Source organism: Schistocerca cancellata, chromosome 4 (assembly GCF_023864275.1).
Source record: "Schistocerca cancellata isolate TAMUIC-IGC-003103 chromosome 4, iqSchCanc2.1, whole genome shotgun sequence".
Lineage (NCBI taxonomy): Eukaryota > Metazoa > Arthropoda > Insecta > Orthoptera > Acrididae > Schistocerca > Schistocerca cancellata.
In genome coordinates, this window is record NC_064629.1 from 821,255,496 (window position 1) to 821,279,514 (window position 24,019).

A 24,019-nucleotide genomic window follows, 5' to 3' on the forward strand; every position below is an offset into this window, starting at 1 on the left:
TAAGAAAGTTTTTGGAAATAGAAATCAGTTAAACTCAAACGGGAATGTCGGAACCGCCGCCAGGCGTTCCCAATAAAATTTCATGCCATTAAGGCGAATGTGAAGGCGGAATGCTGGTTATCTGCTACCATACAGGATAAAGAGGCAAGGATACCGTTGGATACAGGCGCAAACGTATCAATAGTGAGTAGTGAATGCATTGGAGAAAAGAAATATGACCTTCCAAGGTTTAGATTGAGTGGGGTAGGAGGAGGTACAGTGAAGTCATTAGGATGTACATAATTGATTTTCTATATTCACGGTGTACAATTTCAAGAAGAGGTAGAAGCGATAACAAAGATAACTGATGGGTACGACGCGATCCTAGGGTTGGATTTCCTGAATAAACATCACGCTGCAGGCCGCGGTGGCCTTGCGGTTCTAGGCGCTGCAGTCCGGAACCGCGGGACTGCTACGGTCGCAGGTTCGAATCCTGCCTCAGGCATGGATGTGTGTGATGTCCTTAGGTTAGTTAGGTTTAAGTAGTTCTAAGTTCTAGGGGACTGATTACCTAAGATGTTAAGTCCCATAGTGCTCAGAGCCATTTTGAAAACATCACGCTAAAATTGACCTCAGACAGCAAACTGTAGAACTTAGCGGAATAGTATTTCAGCTAGGTGACACCGCTGCAAAGGGTGGCGACAGCTTTTGAAGAAATTGACATTGCCACCAGATACAAGGAGAAGCGAAACGTATTTTCAGCAGGAGTACGATGTTTTAGGTGCGATCGACAGGGCCATATAGCAAAAAACTGCAGACAACCTCAATGAACTAATTGTCAAAGAATAGGTCACACATTCAAGGAATGCAGGTCTAAGAAAGTTTTTGGAAATAGAAATCAGTTAAACTCAAACGGGAATGTCGGAACCGCCGCCCAATAATGGTGTTATCTTATTGTATTCAATTAAGAACTTTCATTTGAACAATTATCATTCTAAGAATTATTATTGGGGCAATAGGTGGTTTAAATCAAACATCTCTACGACAACTTCTAGCATATTCCTCAATTAGACATTTAGGGTGAATAATTAGATCTCTAACAGTTAGAGAAAACATCTGAGAACTATACTTTATTATTTATTCTCTATTAAGATTAATTATGGTCTTATTATTTAAGCAAATAAATTTATTTTTTATAAACCAAATTTATTCAGCCAGAAATATAAAAACTGAAATTAAATTCATAATATTTTTATCTCTTCTATCCTAGGTGGCTTGCCACCATTCCTTGGATGTCTACCAAAATGAATTGTAATACAATCATTAATAGAAAATAACATAACAACTATTATAACCATTATGGTTGTATTAACCACAATTACACTTTATTATTATATACGTATTAGATTCTCAGCCCTAATTATGTCATACACAGAAAATTCATGATCTATACAAATAAAGTCTCAAAAATCAAGAATTATTCTCCCTATAACAGTAATAATTTCAACAATAGGATTGATCTCAACATCAACCTTAATCTCATTATACTAAGGACTTAAGTTAACTAAACTAAAACCTTCAAAGTTATAATTAAAAGAATAATCTTTTAGGCCTTAGTAAAATTTCACACCTCTAGAATTGCAGTCTAGAATCATAATTGAATATAAGGCCTAACCACATGGTAAGAGAGAAACATCTCATAAGTAGATTTACAGTCTACCACCTCAAATTCAGCCATCTTACCGCAAAAATGATTATTCTCAACAAACCATAAGGATATTGGTACTTTATACTTCTTATTTGGAGCGTGAGCAGGAATAGTAGGAACATCAATAAGAATACTTATTCGTGCTGAACTCGGCCAACCAGGATCTCTAATTGTAGATGACCAAATCTACAATGTTATTATTACAGCACACGCATTTGTAATAATTTTCTTTATAGTAATACCCATTATAATTGGTGGATTTGGTAATTGGCTCGTACCATTAATAATTGGTGCACCAGATATGGCATTCCCACGAATAAATAATATAAGTTTTTGTTTACTACCGCCTTCACTAACCCTTCTTCTTACATCTTCTATAGTAGATAACGGTGCTGGTACAGGGTGAACAGTTTACCCTCCTCTTGCAGGAGCTATTGCACATGGGGGAGCATCTGTAGACCTGGCTATTTTCTCACTTCACTTAGCAGGTGTATCATCTATTCTTGGTGCAGTAAACTTCATTACAACAGCAATTAATATACGATCAGAAAGTATAACTCTAGATCAAACACCTTTATTTGTATGATCTGTAGCTATTACAGCTCTTCTCCTCCTTTTGTCGCTTCCAGTATTAGCAGGAGCTATTACTATACTACTAACAGATCGAAACTTAAATACATCATTCTTTGACCCTGCGGGAGGGGGTGACCCAATTCTATATCAACACTTATTCTGATTCTTTGGGCACCCAGAAGTTTACATTCTAATTCTTCCAGGATTTGGAATTATCTCTCACATTGTATGTCAAGAAAGAGGAAAAATTGAATCATTTGGAACACTAGGTATAATTTATGCTGTATTATCAATTGGACTAATAGGATTTATTGTATGAGCACATCACATATTTACAGTAGGAATAGACGTTGACACACGAGCTTACTTTACATCAGCAACAATAATTATTGCTGTACCTACAGGAATTAAGGTATTCAGATGATTAGCTACACTAAATGGAACTAAATTCAAATTCAATCCACCACTATTATGAGCTTTAGGATTTATTTTTCTATTTGCAATTGGTGGACTAACAGGGTTAGTATTAGCAAACTCATCACTTGACATCGTATTACATGATACATATTATGTAGTAGCCCACTTCCATTATGTATTATCTATAGGAGCAGTATTTGCAATCATAGGAGGTGTTATTCTATGATACCCATTATTTACAGGATTAACTATAAATAACACATGATTAAAAATCCAATTCACAATTATATTTATTGGGGTAAACTTAACATTCTTCCCTCAACACTTCCTAGGATTAGCAGGAATACCACGACGATATTCAGATTATCCAGATGCATATACATCATGAAATGTAGTATCAAGAATTGGATCTACAATTTCTATTGTAGGAATCATTATATTTATTGTAATTATATGAGAAAGAATGGTTACAAACCGAGCAATCATATTTAGAGCTAATATAAGAAGATCAACAGAATGATTACAAAATAACCCGCCTGCAGAACACAGCTACTCAGAACTACCATTAATCTCTAGATTCTAATATGGCAGATCAGTGCAGTAGATTTAAGCTCTACAAATAAAGGTTTGACCTTTTATTAGAAAACTTATTAATGGCAACATGATCAAATTTATCCCTTCAAGATGGAGCTTCACCATTAATGGAGCAACTATCATTCTTTCACGATCATACTATAGTCGTATTATTATTAATTACAGTAATTGTAGGCTATGCTCTAAGTTATATATTATTTATTGCCTATACAAACCGAAACATACTTCACGGACATTTAATTGAAACAATCTGAACAGCACTGCCAGCAATTACACTAATTTTCATTGCACTCCCATCATTACGACTACTATATTTACTTGATGATTCAGTAGATGCAATAATCACAATTAAAACAATTGGACGACAATGATACTGAAGATATGAATATTCAGACTTTATAGATGTAGAATTTGACACTTATATAACACCAGAACAAGACCTAGAAAATGATGGATTTCGACTCCTAGATGTAGATAACCGAACAATTCTACCAATAAATACGGAAGTACGAGTATTGACAAGAGCATCAGACGTTCTACACTCATGAGCAGTACCTGCATTAGGGGTTAAAATTGACGCAACGCCAGGTCGACTAAACCAAGGAACATTTACAATAAACCGACCTGGATTGTTCTTTGGACAATGCTCAGAAATCTGTGGAGCGAACCACAGATTCATACCAATTGTAATTGAAAGAACTTCAGTAAACTTATTTATCAAGTGATTATCTAAGATAATCTAAGGAGTTAGTTAAAATATATAACATTAGAGTGTCAATCTAAAATAACTAAACAATTAGTACACCTTGAAATACATCAGATGACTGAAAGTAAGTAATGGTCTCTTAAACCAAAATATAGTAAATCAACGACTACTTCTGATGGGGAAACTTAATCCAAATCCCTCAAATATCCCCTCTCATATGATTCTCCCTATTCATTATATTTTCGGCTACATTAATTTTATTTAATCAAATAAACTTTTTTTTCATTTAAACCAAATCTTATTAAAAGAGCAGAAAAAAGAACAATTGATATAAAAAACTTAAATTGAAAATGATAACAAATTTATTTTCAACATTTGACCCATCAACTAACATCTTCAATTTATCATTAAATTGAACTAGAACATTCTTAGGATTATTATTAATCCCATCAATGTTTTGACTTACACCATCACGAATTAATATTATTTGAAATAAACTAAACTTAACCTTACACAATGAATTTAAAACATTACTAGGACCAAATTCATTTAATGGAACAACATTCATCTTCATTTCAATCTTTATTATAATACTATTTAATAATTTCATAGGATTATTCCCTTACATTTTTACTAGAACAAGACATTTAGCATTAACATTTGCAATCACTCTACCTATATGATTAAGATTTATGTTATTTGGATGAATTAATCATACCAATCACATATTTACACACCTTGTTCCACAAGGAACACCGCCTGCATTAATATCATTTATAGTATTAATTGAAACAATTAGAAATGTCATTCGACCAGGTACATTAGCAGTACGACTAGCAGCAAATATAATTGCAGGACACTTACTATTAACATCACTAGGAAATACAGGACCATCCATAGCAATAAACTTAATTTCACTATTAATTATTGGACAAATACTTCTATTAATCCTAGAATCAGCAGTAGCAATAATTCAAGCTTATGTTTTCTCAATTTTAAGAACTCTATACTCTAGAGAAGTATACTAAACCTATGTTAACAACTCACTCAAACCACCCATTCCACTTAGTAGATTGCAGACCTTGACCATTAACAGGAGCAATTGGAGCAATAGTTTTAGTATCAGGATTAGCAAAATGATTTCACCTATTTAACATTAACTTATTTATAATTGGATTTGGAATTACCTTACTATCTATAATCCAATGATGACGAGATGTAGTACGAGAAGGAACATACCAAGGACTACATACGGGATTTGTATCAATTGGATTACGATGAGGGATAATTTTATTTATTGCATCAGAAGTACTATTCTTCGTTTCATTTTTCTGAGCATTTTTTAGAAGTAGACTAGCACCTACTATTGAACTAGGAATACTATGACCTCCAACAGGAATTCAACCTTTTAATCCTATACAAATTCCATTACTTAATACAGCTATTCTTCTGGCATCAGGAGTAACAGTATCATGAGCACATCATAGTTTAATAGAATCTAATCATACTCAAGCATTACAAGGACTATTCTTTACAGTATTACTAGGACTATATTTCACTATACTTCAAGCATATGAGTATTGAGAAGCACCCTTCACCATTGCAGACGCAGTTTATGGATCAACATTCTTTGTTGCAACAGGATTCCATGGGCTACATGTAATTATTGGAACAATCTTTTTATCAACATGTGTAATTCGACATTCAATAAACCAATTCTCACCAAGACACCACTTTGGATTTGAAGCAGCAGCATGATACTAACACTTTGTAGATGTAGTGTGATTATTCATATATATCTCCAGATATTGATGAGGTAGATAATTGTTTTTCTAGTATAAATAGTACATTTGACTTCCAATCAAAAAGCTTGATATTAATCAAGAAAAACAATCCTAATTTTATCTACAAGAATTTTTATTAGATTTATTATTCCAATAATTGTTATAATCCTTGCAACAACACTATCAAAAAAATTAATTAATGACCGAGAAAAAAGATCACAATTTGAGTGTGGATTTGACCCAAAAAGATCAGCATGAACACCCTTCTCACTTCGATTCTTCTTAATTGCAGTAATTTTCTTAATTTTTGATGTAGAAATCGCACTAATCCTTCCAATTGTAATTATTTTTAAAACCTCAGATATTAGAATCTGAACAATATCAACAATATTTTTTATTATAGTATTACTAGGAGGACTATACCATGAATGAAATCAAGGAGCCTTACAATGAGCAGAATAAAGGGTAGTAGTTAACTATAACATTTGGGTTGCATTCAAAAAGTATTGATATAATCAATCAACCTTAAATAGAATAAGAAGCGAAATATTGCAGTCAGTTTCGACCTGGAAGGTTGGTAAATAAAAATACCCTTATTCTTATTAATTGAAGCCAAAAAGAGGCGTATTACTGTTAATAATATAATTGAACTATAAAGTTCCAATTAAGGAAATGTTAAGTCAATATGAAAGCTGCTAACTTTTTATATTAGCGGTTAAATTCCGTTAACATTTCTAAAATTTATATAGTTTAAATAAAACATTACATTTTCACTGTAAAAATAATATATGTATATTTATAAATACCTAAAAGTAAAAATACTTCCTTAACATCTTCAGTGTTACACTCTAATCATAAGCTATTTAAGTAAACGAAAAATAATACAACCAAAATAAACATTCAAAAAATAAAAGTTAAAAGATAAATCTTAAAATTAGAATCATATCAACCTTGTATATAACCAATTAAATAAATAAATAGTCTATATAAACCTTGACCACCAAGTAATTCACCCCAACCATAATCAAATGATTTAGATGAATAATAACCCCAATTTTAAAGGAATATATCTAATAAAGTTAGTTGAAAGAAAAGGTATAAACCACATAGAACCAGAAAATCTGACAAAAGAAAGTATACTGAAAGAAAATAAATTTTGAGAAAAATCAAAATTAGATATAAGATAACCTAAATAAGCACCCAAAACAACTACAGTAATAGTTAAAAACTTTAAATAATAGGGCAAAGCAATAACATGAGGAATAGGAAAAATTAATCAAGACAAAAGACTACCACCAAAAACAGCAACAAATAATAAACCAATCATACCAAACGAAATATAATAACCCTTATCATCAAAAGAAAATCTAGAATAAAAATTATTATCACCAGACATTGAGTAATAAAAAAGACGAAAAGAATAAGAAGCAGTTAAGCCGGTAGAAAAGAAATAAAGAAAAAAAATTAAACAATTAATTCATCTTAAACAAACCATTTCAAGAATTAAATCCTTTGAATAAAAACCAGCTAAAATGGTATACCACACAAAGACAAACTAGAAACATTAAAACAAACTGAAGTTAAAGGCATAAAATTAACAATAGAACCTATAAAACGAATGTCCTGAGAATCCTTTAAATTATGAATTATTGAACCTGCACACATAAACAATAAAGCCTTAAATAAAGCATGAGCTAACAAATGAAAAAATGCAAGTTTTGGGTAACCTATAGCCAAAATTCTTATTATTAAACCAAGCTGTCTTACAGTAGAAAGAGCAATGATTTTCTTCAAATCAAATTCAAAATTCGCCCCTAAACCAGCCATAAATATAGTTATACAACTAATTAAAAGCAAAAACCATCCACAATTATAAGTATCTAATATTGGTCTGAAACGAATTAATAAATAAACACCAGCAGTAACAAGAGTAGAAGAATGAACCAAAGCAGAAACAGGAGTATGAGCAGCCATAGCAGCAGGAAGCTAAGAAGAAAAGGGAATTTGGGCTCTTTTAGTTATAGATGCTAAAACAATTAATATAGTAATAAGCTTTATTTCAAAAGAATTAGAAATAAAATCATAATAATAAATGTAATTTCAACCACCAAAATTTAATATTCAAGCAATAGAAATTAAAATAGCAACATCACCAATACGATTAGAAAGTGCAGTTAATATACCCGCACTATAAGATTTCACATTTTGGTAATAAATAACTAAACTATAAGAAACTAAACCTAAACCATCCTGTCCTAATAAAATTCTAATCAAACTAGGACTAATAATTAAAAACCCTATTGAAAGAATAAATATTAAAACAATAATAATAAAACGATTTATATTTTTTTCTCCTGATATATAATCTTCTCTATAATAAATAACCAAAGAAGAAATATATATAACAAAAGACATAAAAATAAGAGACATTCAATCCAAAATTAAAGTCATAACAACCATAGAACCATTTAAATTAAAAAGTTCTCATTCAACAAAAACTCTATAATCAATTATTAAATAATAAATACCCAAAATAAAAATTATAGTTCTAGAAAAAAATAAAGAAAAAAAACTCAAAGAACAAATAGAAAACAAATTCATGGCCTAAAATGAAAAAAAATTCATATCATTGATTCCACAAAACAACATTTTTAATTAAAATACTTAAGCAACCTAAACAAAAAATACTCCCCCTTTAAACAAGGAATGTTTAAAGGTAATCAATGTAAAAGTAAAAGATGATATTCACGAAAATAACCAAGAGAACAAGTATAAACACCAGAATAATAATTACCATGTTGAGAATAAGAATACATGTATAAAGTATAAACAGCTCTAAAAGAAGACAAAAAAATTAAAGCAAAAAATCTAAAAGAAGATCAAGACATAATTCTAATTAATAATCTAAGTTCACCTACCAAATTTAAAGAAGGAGGAGCAGCCATATTAGAAGAACTGAAAAGGAATCATCATAAAGCCATTCTTGGTATCAAATTAATTATACCCTTGTTAATTAATAATCTTCGTCTACCTGAACGCTCATAAATAATATTAGATAAACAAAATAAACCAGAAGAACACAAACCATGACCAACCATTAAAGAAAGAGAACCTATACAACCCCATCAATTCATAGTCATCAACCCTCCAATAACTATTCTTATATGAGCAACAGAAGAATATGCAATTAAAGACTTTAAATCAACCTGACGAAAACAAATAAATCTAACAATAACCCCACCAGATAAGCCTAAAGACAATAAAAAATAATTAAACTTTAAACCCAAATAAGAAATAACCTTCATAACACGAAAAATACCATAACCACCTAACTTTAATAAAACACCAGCAAGAATCATTCTACCTGAAATAGGGGCCTCAACATGAGCCTTAGGAAGCCATAAATGAACCAAAAATATAGACATCTTAACTAAAAAGGCAAGAATTATAAAAACATAAAATATAAAATAATAAGAACCAAAATCAACCAATAAAGGAAAATACAAAGTATTAGAAAAATCATAAACCCTAAATAAAACTAATAATAAAGGCAATCTAGCAACCAGAGTATAAAAAATTAAATAAACACCAGCCTGTAAACGTTCAGGTTGATAACCTCAACCTAAAATCAAAAGTTAAGTAGGAAGTAATCTAGCCTAAAAAAAAAATATAAAAAGAAAGAAGACTCAATCTAGCAAAAGAACAATAAAGCATAATCATTAAAATTAAGACCACAAAGCCAAAAAAGTTAGAATGATAAGAACTTAAATAAACTGAACCTCTAGCAGTAATTATTAAAGAACAAATCCAAAAACTAAGCAAAATCAAACTAAAGAAAAATAATCAACACCAAAATAATATCTAATCATATTCAAATCTGCATATGAATAAACACAAACCATAAAAACAAAACTAGACATAAACATTAAAGAATGAACCAATCATCAACAATTATTAACCAAACAAAGAGGGATTAAAAAAATAGTTATAAATAAATACTTTAACATAAAGACAAACCAAAAGAATTAAAAAAATCATTCCCATGAGAACGAATTATTGAAACTAAAATAGAAAGACCTAAAGCGCCTTCACAAACAGAAAAAACCAAAAAAATAACAGGAAAAAAATAATCATAATCAAACTCAATAAGAAAACCAATAATTAATATAAATAAAGAAAGAACAAAATATTCTAATCTCAAAAGAACCATTAATAAATGCTTACGTTTAGAGGAAAAAACATAAACACCAGCAAAATAAATCAATAAAGAAGTAAAGACAGAGAATATAAACATTAGTTTTAATAGTTTAAAATGACGCCGGTCTTGTAAACCGGAAATAAGTTCAGCCCCCACTTTTAAAACTTCAGAGGTGGAAAAGCTTTCCATCATCGGTCCCCAAAACCGATATTTTAATAAACTAACCCCTGAAATGATTAAAATAATAATTATATCACTATCAAACGTAATAAATATTAATTTTATTAAATTAAGACACCCAATATCAATAATGGTTTTCATTATCCTACAAACCTTCTTAGTCGGGCTAATAACATGAACAATAATGGAAAGATATTGATTATCATATATTTTATTTTTAACGTTTCTTGGTGGTATATTAGTTCTATTTATTTATATTACGAGAATTGCATCAAACGAAATATTTCAACCTAAATCAATTACGATAATTATTACCTTAACTATATGAGTATTTATTATATCAATATTAATTATTCTAGATATAACAATATTTATAGACTTTTTCAAAAATACTGAAACTATAAATATTGATAAATCAATCAATTATCAAGAAATAACAATATCTTTAGAAAAAACTATATAATAGATCAAAATTTATTTATTTTTGGCACTATTAGCAGTTGTTAAAATCACCAATATTATCCAGGGGCCTATTCGTAAAATAAGATAATTTACTAATGAATAAACCATTACGATTAAGACATCCTTTAATTAAAATCATTAATAACTCTTTAGTTGATTTACCTGCACCAACAAATATTTCATTTTGATGAAATTTTTGGATCCCTGCTAGGACTATGTTTAGTAATTCAAATTGTAACCGGACTATTTTTAGTTATACATTATACATCAAATATTGAAATAGCGTTTAGTAGTGTAGTTCACATCTGCCGAAACGTAAATAATGGTTGAATTATTCGAACCTTACACGTAAATGGAGCTTCTATATTTTTTATTTGTATTTATTTACATGTAGGACGGGGAATTTACTACGGATCCTACATATACATGCACACCTGAATAATTGGTACATTAATTCTATTCTTAGTTATAGCAACCGCATTTATAGGATACGTTTTACCTTGAGGTCAAATATCATTCTGAGGTGCGACAGTAATTACTAATTTATTATCAGCAATTCCATATTTAGGAACAGATTTAGTTCAATGGGTATGAGGAGGGTTTGCTGTTGATAATGCAACATTAAACCGATTCTTTACATTTCATTTTGTACTACCGTTTATTATTGCTGCAATACCAGCAATTCATTTATTTTTCCTTCACCAAACAGGGTCTAATAACCCTTTAGGCCTAAATGGAGATATTGAAAAAATCCCATTTCACCCATACTTTACTTTCAAGGACTCTATTACATTTGTATTAATAACATCATTATTAATTATATTATGCTTGATTAATCCTTACCTTCTAGGGGATCGAGATAATTTTGTACCTGCTAACCCATTAGTAACTCCCGTCCATATCCAACCGGAATGATATTTCTTATTTGCATATGCAAGTCTACAATCAATCCCTAATAAGCTAGGGGGTGTTATTGCACTATTCTTATCAATTAGAATCTTAATAATTTTACCATTTTATAACAAAACACCATTTCGAGGTATTCAATTCTATCCTATTAATCAAATTTTATTCTGAATTATAGTAGTTGTTGTATGCTTATTAACATGAATTGGTAAACGACCTGTTGAAGAACCTTACATTATAACAGGACAAATCTTAACAATTATCTACTTTACATACTTCTTAATTAATGTACATATTGCAAACGCATGAGATAAACTAATTAAGGAATAATAAGTTAATTAGCTTAGGAAAAGCATATGTTTTGAAAACATAAAACTAGAAGTTTAACTCTTCTATTAACTTTTCTTAAAAAATTTCACTAAATAAATGAAATAAATAAAATCTTTAAACCGACAAAGAAAATAAAAAAATTTAAAGATAAAGGCAAAAAACTTTTTCAAGCTAAGTATATTAACTTATCATAACGAAAACGTGGTAATGTCCCCCGAACTCAAATTAACCCAAAGGACATTACAGCAAGCTTAATAAAAAATATAAAAGAATAAAAATCACCACCTAAAAAAATTAAAGCTAATAATATTCTTATAAAAACAATTCTTGTATACTCAGCTAAAAAAATTAAAGTAAATCCACCTGCACCATATTCAATATTAAAACCTGAAACTAACTCAGATTCACCTTCGGCAAAGTCAAAAGGAGTACGGTTAGTTTCAGCTAAACAAGAAGCAAAACAAGCTAAAGCTAAAAGAAAAGAAATAATAATAAATCAACAATAAAGCTGATAATTTACAAAATCAAACATGTTAAAACTACCAATTAAAATAATTAAAGATAATAAAATTAAAGCCAAACTAACTTCATATGAAATTGTTTGAGCAACAGAACGAAGAGAACCTAATAAAGAATAATTTGAATTAGAAGACCAACCAGCAATTATAACAGTATAAACACCTAATCTAGTGCAACATAAAAAAAAACAAAAATCCATAAGAAAAAGAACATATATAAGTCAAGTAAGGGAAAATTACTCAAACAGCCAAAGAAATCATTAAATTAAAAACAGGGGAAAAATAATAAAGTAAATAATTAGATATAATAGGAATTGGCTGCTCCTTACAAATTAACTTAATAGCATCACTAAAGGGCTGAGGAATTCCTACAAAACCTACTTTATTTGGGCCCTTTCGAATTTGGATGTAACATAAAACCTTACGCTCTAATGAAGTTAAAAAAGCAACACTAATTAAAACACAAATAACTAATGAAAGAAAATTCAAAATAAACATAAATAAATCATAAAGTATCAATACTATTTGTAGAAAAAATCTACATAAATTAATTCTAAATTCAACACATTAATCTGTCAAAATAGTAATTTAATTAGTATTAATCAATAAAATAAAAAATATTTCAACCATATGGTCCTTCCGTACTAATAAGAATCAATAATCTTAGGATAGAAACCGACCTGGCTCACGCCGGTCTGAACTCAGATCATGTAAGAATTTAAAGGTCGAACAGACCTAATCACTGGGCTACTGCACCCAAAATTTTTCTTAATCCAACATCGAGGTCGCAATCTGCTTTGTCGATATAAGCTCTCAAAAACAATTACGCTGTTATCCCTAAGGTAACTTAATCTTATGATCATAAATTATGGATCAAAAAAACAAACATAAATAAATGATATAATAATGAAGAGTTTATTTATTCTTCATGTCACCCCAACAAAACATCATAATTATATATAGAAAGACAAACAAAAAACTATATAAAACTAAAATGTTAAGCTCTATAGGTTCTTCTCGTCCTAAAGAAAAATTTAAGCCTTTTGACTCAAAAGTTAAATTCAAAAATTTATTAAGAGACAGTTGATTTCTCGTCAAGCCATTCATTCCAGCCACTAATTAAGAGACTAATGATTATGCTACCTTTGCACGGTCAAAATACCACGGCTCTTTAAAAATCTGCTCAGTGAGCTGGCCAGACCTCAAAGTATTTTCAAGAGGACATGTTTTTGATAAACATGCGGAAATCAATTTTGCCTAGTTCCTTATAACAAATTCACAAGGTAAAAATTATATACAAATAAATATACTAATTCTATCATTATTACAAAAATTTTAAAATTAAATAAATTATCTTAATAAAAAACCTAAAATAATTATAAAATCAAAATAAAAAATAATGAACTAAAACGTAATCTTAAAGATAGCTGGTTTAAAGCTTACTATTATACTTTATAAAACAAATTATAGGTTATTAACTTCAAAGCTTATCCCTTAAAGAATAAATAAGTTAATATTTATAGTTAAAAAATTAAATAAAAAAATTAACTTCAAAAAATTAAATTTTTTCTTAAGAAACTAGATATCTTGGGAAACGATTAACATCTCATTTCTATAAATAATTTAATAATAATTATGATACATTAACTATAAATTATTTATAAATCAACCCAAATCGAGAAAAGTAAAATAAATACTAAAATTTTGATAAACCCTGATACAAAAGGTACAATAAATAAAATCTACTTTTAAAAATTTAAAATAATATTTCATAAAACAATTACACTACCAATAAACTATAATCTAAAAAATCAATTCTACAAAATATACTAAGACAAAATTCAACAAAATTATTTTTATTAAATAATTAAATAAACAAAAAATAAATATAATAAAATAAATAATCAAGATATCCTGATTTGCACAGAAAAATTTTCAGTGTAAATGAAACACTTTACTAATAAGTTATATCTTGAAACTCTTACTAGATACACTTTCCAGTACATCTACTATGTTACGACTTATCTCATCTAAATTGAAGATAAATTAAAACAATAAAATAGAATAATCAATAATGAGAGCGACGGGCGATGTGTACACACCTCAGAGCCAATATCAGTTAAATTAAATAAATTAAATTACTATCAAATCCACCTTCATTAACAGTATTTCACCATCAAATCTGTTATAAACAAAAATCTATTGTAACCCACCTCCTCTTAACTATAAGCTGCACCTTGACCTGAAATATTTTATAATTATAAATCTTGAGAATTATAACTCTAAAAAGATTCTCTGATAATGGTCATATACAAACAAATAAATCAAGTAGAGTAAATCGTGTATTATCAATCACGGGGTAGGTTCCTCTGAATGGAATGAGATACCGCCAAATTCTTTGGGTTTAAAGACCTTAACTAATAGTACCCTGGTAAATATAATTAACATTTAAAATAATAGGGTATCTAATCCTAGTTTATTATTTAAATTTCACAGATTCATAAAAAGAGCTATAAATAAATTTTAACATTTCACCTTACAAATTTATATTTTAACCCTAAAAATATAACCAACTGTTTTAACCAATAATATTCACTTGTATCAATTGTATAACCGCAGCTGCTGGCACGAATTATGCTGATACTAAATCAATTGCTAAATCCAAAATCACTTGATAATTAAATCAAATTACTGCAAAATAGAACATTTAGTTTAACAAAACTTACATATAATACAAAGAAAAAGGGAATAAGTAAGCAAGAATAAAACTTTTGGAAACAAAATAAGAAATTCAAAAAATTTTTAAAATCAGAAAAACTAAGAGATTCAAATATTTAAAGAAAAAAAAGAAAAAAACACAAATAGTGACAAAAAAAAGAAACGCGCCCTCGAATGACCACAACAACTTCTCTATTATATATAAATAAAGATTAATATGGAACATGTATACCTATAAATGTATTATATTCTTTCTTATTTAATCTTTCTTTTCACTAATAATAAAGAAAGATTAAATAATATAATAAATATATTTTGTACAACTATGTAAATTAATGTAATATGTTATTAATATAAAATTAACTTTATATTAAGTTAACTTAAATTTTAATTAATTAAATAATTTAATTATAGAAAATATATTTAATTATATTATTATAATTAATATAATTATCTATATTAATAAATATTTTATATTTAATAATATAGATTATATTTATTATATCCAATTATAATAATATTTAATATTAATTTACATATTATTATATAATTTATAATATAATAATTTCTTTTAAGCTAAAAACATAAGTAGCTATTATCCTAGGTAAATAAATGTATTAAAATAATCTTTTAATAATAATAAAATAACATTATAAGTATTTAAATTTAATTAAATGTAATATATTAATATAAATTAGTTATTGTATATAATATATAATATATGCTCAAATTATACGAACCGAGATAAATTAATTACAAATAACCAAAATAATACATAAACAAATTATCAAAAAAAATTTTTAATTTGTATATTAAATAAATGAAAAATAAAAATGAAGTGCCTGATTAAAGGGTTACCACGATAGGGTAAATAAAGTAAATAAAAATTACCTTCATTAAAAATTACATAAGACAGAATCAAACTACCTCCATTAGTATCAAAAACTAACGTGCATCATACACCTTAATGTAAAAAGGTAAGCTAAACAAGCTAATGGGTTCATACCCCATTCATAGAGGTATCAATCCTCTCCTTTTTAATGACCAACAACTCTACAAAACTTCTCTTCCTATCAACATTAATGATAGGAACGATCCTGTCCATTTCATCAAACTCCTGATTTGGAGTTTGAATAGGGCTTGAGATCAACTTACTTTCATTTATTCCGCTCCTAACAAGAAATAAAAATATAATAATAAATGAATCATCAATTAAATATTTTATTGTCCAAGCAATAGCATCGACAATACTATTATTTTCAATTTTGCTGATTCAAATAAAATATCCAATAGGATGAGAAACAGAATTTATTCCATCAATAATAATCAGATCTAGATTATTATTAAAGATCGGGGCTGCACCTTTCCATTTCTGATTTCCAGAAGTAATAGGAGCTTCAAGATGAAATAACTGTTTAACATGACAAAAAATTGACCCAATAATGGTGTTATCTTATTGTATTCAATTAAGAACTTTCATTTGAACAATTATCATTCTAAGAATTATTATTGGGGCAATAGGTGGTTTAAATCAAACATCTCTACGACAACTTCTAGCATATTCCTCAATTAGACATTTAGGGTGAATAATTAGATCTCTAACAGTTAGAGAAAACATCTGAGAACTATACTTTATTATTTATTCTCTATTAAGATTAATTATGGTCTTATTATTTAAGCAAATAAATTTATTTTTTATAAACCAAATTTATTCAGCCAGAAATATAAAAACTGAAATTAAATTCATAATATTTTTCTCTCTTCTATCCCTAGGTGGCTTGCCACCATTCCTTGGATTTCTACCAAAATGAATTGTAATACAATCATTAATAGAAAATAACATAACAACTATTATAACCATTATGGTTGTATTAACCACAATTACACTTTATTATTATATACATATTAGATTCTCAGCCCTAATTATGTCATACACAGAAAATTCATGATCTATAAAAATAAAGTCTCAAAAATCAAGAATTATTCTCCCTATAACAGTAATAATTTCAACAATAGGATTGATCTCAACATCAACCTTAATCTCATTATACTAAGGACTTAAGTTAACTAAACTAATAACCTTCAAAGTTATAATTAAAAGAATAATCTTTTAGGCCTTAGTAAAATTTCACACCTCTAGAATTGCAGTTTAGAATCATAATTGAATATAAGGCCTAACCACATGGTAAGAGAGAAACATCTCATAAGTAGATTTACAGTCTACCACCTCAAATTCAGCCATCTTACCGCAAAAATGATTATTCTCAACAAACCATAAGGATATTGGTACTTTATACTTCTTATTTGGAGCGTGAGCAGGAATAGTAGGAACATCAATAAGAATACTTATTCGTGCTGAACTCGGCCAACCAGGATCTCTAATTGGAGATGACCAAATCTATAATGTTATTATTACAGCACACGCATTTGTAATAATTTTCTTTATAGTAATACCCATTATAATTGGTGGATTTGGTAATTGGCTCGTACCATTAATAATTGGTGCACCAGATATGGCATTCTCACGAATAAATAATGTAAATTTTTGTTTACTACTGCCTTCACTAACCCGTCTTCTTACATCTTCTATAGTAGATAACGGTGCTGGTACAGGGTGAACAATTTACCCTCCTCTTGCAGGAGCTATCGCACATGGGGGAGCATCTGTAGACCTGGCTATTTTCTCACTTCACTTAGCAGGTGTATCATCTATTCTTGGTACAGTAAACTTCATTACAACAGCAATTAATATACGATCAGAAAGTATAACTCTAGATCAAACACCTTTATTTGTATGATCCGTAGCTATTACAGCTCTTCTCCTCCTTTTGTCACTTCCAGTATTAGCAGGAGCTATTACTATACTACTAACAGATCGAAACTTAAATACATCATTCTTTGACCCTGCGGGAGGGGGTGAACCAATTCTATATGAACACTTATTCTGATTCTTTGGGCACCCAGAAGTTTACATTCTAATTCTTCCAGGATTTGGAATTATCTCTCACATTGTATGTCAAGAAAGAGGAAAAATTGAATCATTTGGAACACTAGGTATAATTTATGCTACATTATCAATTGGACTAATAGGATTTATTGTATGAGCACATCACATATTTACAGTAGGAATAGACGTTGACACACGAGCTTACTTTACATCAGCAACAATAATTATTGCTGTACCTACAGCAATTAAGGTATTCAGATGATTAGCTACACTATATGGAACTAAATTCAAATTCAATCCACCACTATTATGAGCTTTAGGATTTATTTTTCTATTTACAATTGGTCGACTAACAGGGTTAGTATTAGCAAACTCATCACTTGACATCGTATTACATGATACATATTATGTAGTAGCCCACTTCCATTATGTATTATCTATAGGAGCAGTATTTGCAATCATAGGAGGTGTTATTCAATAATACCCATTATTTACAGGATTAACTATAAATAACACATGATTAAAAATCCAATTCACAATTATATTTATTGGGGTAAACTTAACATTCTTCCCTCAACACTTCCTAGGATTAGCAGGAATACTGCGACGATATTCAGATTATCCAGATGCATATACATCATGAAATGTAGTATCAAGAATTGGATCTACAATTTCTATTGTAGGAATCATTATATTTATTGTAATTATATGAGAAAGAATGGTTACAAACCGAGCAATCATCTTTAGAGCTAATATAAAAAGATCATCAGAATGATTACAAAATAACCCGCCTGCAGAACACAGCTACTCAGAACTACCATTAATCTCTAGATTCTAATATGGCAGATTAGTGCAGTAGATATAAGCACTACAAATAAAGGTTTGACCTTTTATTAGAAAACTTTATAATGGCAACATGATCAAATTTATCCCTTCAAGATGGAGCTTCACCATTAATGGAGCAACTATCATTCTTTCATGATCATACTATAGTCGTATTATTATTAATTACGGTAATTGTAGGCTATGCTCTAAGTTATATATTATTTATTGCCTATACAAACCGAAACATACTTCACGGACATTTAATTGAAACAATCTGAACAGCACTGCCAGCAATTACACTAATTTTCATTGCACTCCCATCATTACGACTACTATATTTACTTGATGATTCAGTAGATGCAATAATCACAATTAAAACAATTGGACGACAATGATACTGAAGATATGAATATTCAGACTTTATAGATGTAGAATTTGACACTTATATAACACCAGAACAAGACCTAGAAAATGATGGATTTCGACTCCTAGATGTAGATAACCGAACAATTCTACCAATAAATACGGAAGTACGAGTATTGACAAGAGCATCAGACGTTCTACACTCATGAGCAGTACCTGCATTAGGGGTTAAAATTGACGCAACGCCAGGTCGACTAAACCAAGGAACATTTACAATAAACCGACCTGGATTGTTCTTTGGACAATGCTCAGAAATCTGTGGAGCGAACCACAGATTCATACCAAATGTAATTGAAAGAACTTCAGTAAACTTATTTATCAAGTGATTATCTAAGATAATCTAAGGAGTTAGTTAAAATATATAACATTAGAGTGTCAATCTAAAATAACTAAACAATTAGTACACCTTGAAATACATCAGATGACTGAAAGTAAGTAATGGTCTCTTAAACCAAAAAATAGTAAATTAACGACTACTTATGATGGGGAAACTTAATCCAAATCCCTCAAATATCCCCTCTCATATGATTCTCCCTATTCATTATATTTTCGGCTACATTAATTTTATTTAATCAAATAAACTTTTTTTCATTTAAACCAAATCTTATTAAAAGAGCAGAAAAAAGAACAATTGATATAAAAAACTTAAATTGAAAATGATAACAAATTTATTTTCAACATTTGACCCATCAACTAACATCTTCAATTTATCATTAAATTGAACTAGAACATTCTTAGGATTATTATTAATCCCATCAATGTTTTGACTTACACCATCACGAATTAATATTATTTGAAATAAACTAAACTTAACCTTACACAATGAATTTAAAACATTACTAGGATCAAATTCATTTAATGGAACAACATTCATCTTCATTTCAATCTTTATTATAATACTATTTAATAATTTCATAGGATTATTCCCTTACATTTTTACTAGAACAAGACATTTAGCATTAACATTTGCAATCGCTCTACCTATATGATTAAGATTTATGTCATTTGGATGAATTAATCATACCAACCATATATTTACACACCTTGTTCCACAAGGAACACCACCTGCATTAATATCATTTATAGTATTAATTGAAACAATTAGAAATGTCATTCGACCAGGTACATTAGCAGTACGACTAGCAGCAAATATAATTGCAGGACACTTACTATTAACATCACTAGGAAATACAGGACCATCCATAGCAATAAACTTAATTTCACTATTAATTATTGGACAAATACTTCTATTAATCCTAGAATCAGCAGTAGCAATAATTCAAGCTTATGTTTTCTCAATTTTAAGAACTCTATACTCTAGAGAAGTATACTAAACCTATGTTAACAACTCACTCAAACCACCCATTCCACTTAGTAGATTACAGACCTTGACCATTAACAGGAGCAATTGGAGCAATAGTTTTAGTATCAGGATTAGCAAAATGATTTCACCTATTTAACATTAACTTATTTATAATTGGATTTGGAATTACCTTACTAACTATAATCCAATGATGACGAGATGTAGTACGAGAAGGAACATACCAAGGACTACATACGGGATTTGTATCAATTGGATTACGATGAGGGATAATTTTATTTATTGCATCAGAAGTACTATTCGTCGTTTCATTTTTCTGAGCATTTTTTAGAAGTAGACTAGCACCTACTATTGAACTAGGAATATTATGACCTCCAATAGGAATCCAACCTTTTAATCCTATACAAATTCCATTACTTAATACAGCTATTCTTTTAGCATCAGGAGTAACAGTAACATGAGCACATCATAGTTTAATAGAATCTAATCATACTCAAGCACTACAAGGATTATTCTTCACAGTATTACTAGGACTATACTTCACTATACTTCAAGCATATGAGTATTGAGAAGCACCCTTCACCATTGCAGACGCAGTTTATGGATCAACATTCTTTGTTGCAACAGGATTCCATGGGCTACATGTTATTATTGGAACAATCTTTTTATCAACATGTCTAATTCGACATTCAATAAACCAATTCTCACCAAGACAGCACTTTGGATTTGAAGCAGCAGCATGATACTGACACTTTGTAGACGTAGTGTGATTATTCTTATATATCTCCATTTATTGATGAGGTAGATAATTGTTTTTCTAGTATAAATAGTACATTTGACTTGAAATCGAAAAGCTTGATATAAGTCAAGAAAAACAATCCTAATTTTATCTACAAGAATTTTTATTACATTTATTATTCCAATAATTCTTATAATCCTTGCAACAACACTATCAAAAAAATTAATTAATGACCGAGAAAAAAGATCACCATTTGAGTGTGGATTTGACCCAAAAAGATCAGCATGAATACCCTTCTCACTTCGATTCTTCTTAATTGCAGTAATTTTCTTAATTTTTGATGTAGAAATCGCACTAATCCTTCCAATTGTAATTATTTTTAAAACTTCAGATATTAGAATCTGAACAATATCAACAATATTTTTTATTATAGTATTACTAGGAGGACTATACCATGAATGAAATCAAGGAGCCTTACAATGAGCAGAATAAAGGGTTGTAGTTAACTATAACATTTGGGTTGCATTCAAAAAGTATTGATATAATCAATCAACCTTAAATAGAATAAGAAGCGAAATATTGCAGTCAGTTTCGACCTGGAAGGTTGGTAAATAAAAATACCCTTATTCTTATTAATTGAAGCCAAAAAGAGGCGTATTACTGTTAATAATATAATTGAACTATAAAGTTCCAATTAAGGAAATGTTAAGTCAATATGAAAGCTGCTAACTTTTTATATTAGCGGTTAAATTCCGTTAACATTTCTAAAATTTATATAGTTTAAATAAAACATTACATTTTCACTGTAAAAATAATATATGTATATTTATAAATACCTAAAAGTAAAAATACTTCCTTAACATCTTCAGTGTTACGCTCTAATCATAAGCTATTTATGTAAACGAAAAATAATACCACCAAAATAAACATTCAAAAAATAAAAGTTAAAAGATAAATCTTAAAATTAGAATCATATCAACCTTGTATATAACCAATTAAATAAATAAATAGTCTATATAAACCTTGACCACCAAATAATTCACCCCAACCATAATCAAATGATTTAGATGAATAATAACCCAATTTTAAAGGAATATATCTAATAAACTTAGTTGAAAGAAAGGTATAAACCACATAGAACCAGAAAATCTGACAAAAGAAAGTATACTTAAAGAAAATAAATTTTGAGAAAAATCAAAATTAGAAATAAGATAACCTAAATAAGCACCCAAAACAACTACAGTAATAGTTAAAAACTTTAAATAATAGGGCAACGCAATAACATGAGGAATAGGAAAAATTAATCAAGACAAAAGACTACCACCAAAAACAGCAACAAATAATAAACCAATCATACCAAACGAAATATAATAACCCTTATCATCAAAAGAAAATCTAGAATAAAAATTATTATCACCAGACATTGAGTAATAAAAAAGACTAAAAGAATAAGATGCAGTTAAGCCGGTAGAAAAAAAATAAAGAAAAAAAATTAAACAATTAATTCATCTTAAACAAACCATTTCAAGAATTAAATCCTTTGAATAAAAACCAGCTAAAAATGGTACACCACACAAAGACAAACTAGAAACATTAAAACAAACTGAAGTTAAAGGCATAAAATTAACAATAGAACCTATAAAACGAATGTCCTGAGAATCCTTTAAATTATGAATTATTGAACCTGCACACATAAACAATAAAGCATGAGCTAACAAATGAAAAAATGCAAGTTTTGGGTAACCTATAGCCAAAATTCTTATTATTAAACCAAGCTGTCTTAAAGTAGAAAGAGCAATGATTTTCTTCAAATCAAATTCAAAATTCGCCCCTAAACCAGCCATAAATATAGTTATACAACCAATTAAAAGCAAAAACCATCCACAATTATAAGTATCTAATATTGGTCTGAAACGAATTAATAAATAAACACCAGCAGTAACAAGAGTAGAAGAATGAACCAAAGCAGAAACAGGAGTAGGAGCAGCCATAGCAGCAGGAAGCCAAGAAGAAAAAGGAATTTGGGCTCTTTTAGTTATAGATGCTAAGACAATTAATATAGTAATAAGCTTTATTTCAAAAAAATTAGAAATAAAATCATAATAATAAATGTAATTTTAACCACCAAAATTTAATATTCAAGCAATAGAAATTAAAATAGCAACATCACCAATACGATTAGAAAGTGCAGTTAATATACCCGCACTATAAGATTTCACATTTTGGTAATAAATAACTAAACAATAAGAAACTAAACCTAAACCATCCCATCCTAATAAAATTCTAATCAAATTAGGACTAATAATTAAAAACCCTATTGAAAGAATAAATATTAAAACAATAATAATAAAACGATTTATATTTTTTTCTCCCGATATATAATCCTCTCTATAATAAATAACCAAAGAAGAAATATATATAACAAAAGACATAAAAATAAGAGACATTCAATCCAAAATTAAAGTCATAACAACCATAGAACCATTTAAATTAAAAAGTTCTCATTCAACAAAAACTCTATAATCAATTATTAAATAATAAATACCCAAAATAAAAATTATAGTTCTAGAAAAAAATAAAGAAAAAAAACTCAAAGAACAAATAGAAAACAAATTCATGGCCTAAGATGAAAAAAAGTCATATCATTGATTCCACAAAACAACATTTTTAATTAAAATACTTAAGCAACCT

The 24,019-nt window shown here is 28.7% G+C and overlaps 3 long non-coding RNA genes across 3 annotated transcripts in view; 2 read left to right on the top strand and 1 right to left on the bottom strand.

Annotated features, from left to right (window-relative positions):
* LOC126184849 (uncharacterized) overlaps positions 1-15,097 on the bottom strand; it is a 54,144-nt gene extending 39,047 nt beyond the window's left edge. The window contains exon 1 of the long non-coding RNA XR_007536891.1: positions 13,557-15,097. This is a non-coding gene — a long non-coding RNA (uncharacterized LOC126184849). The remainder of the gene's footprint in view (positions 1-13,556) is intronic.
* LOC126184848 (uncharacterized) overlaps positions 1-24,019 on the top strand; it is a 133,728-nt gene that overhangs the window by 52,272 nt on the left and 57,437 nt on the right. The window lies entirely within an intron of this gene.
* LOC126184847 (uncharacterized) overlaps positions 12,946-24,019 on the top strand; it is a 41,760-nt gene continuing 30,686 nt past the window's right edge. Inside the window, exon 1 of the long non-coding RNA XR_007536889.1 lies at positions 12,946-13,197. This is a non-coding gene — a long non-coding RNA (uncharacterized LOC126184847). The remainder of the gene's footprint in view (positions 13,198-24,019) is intronic.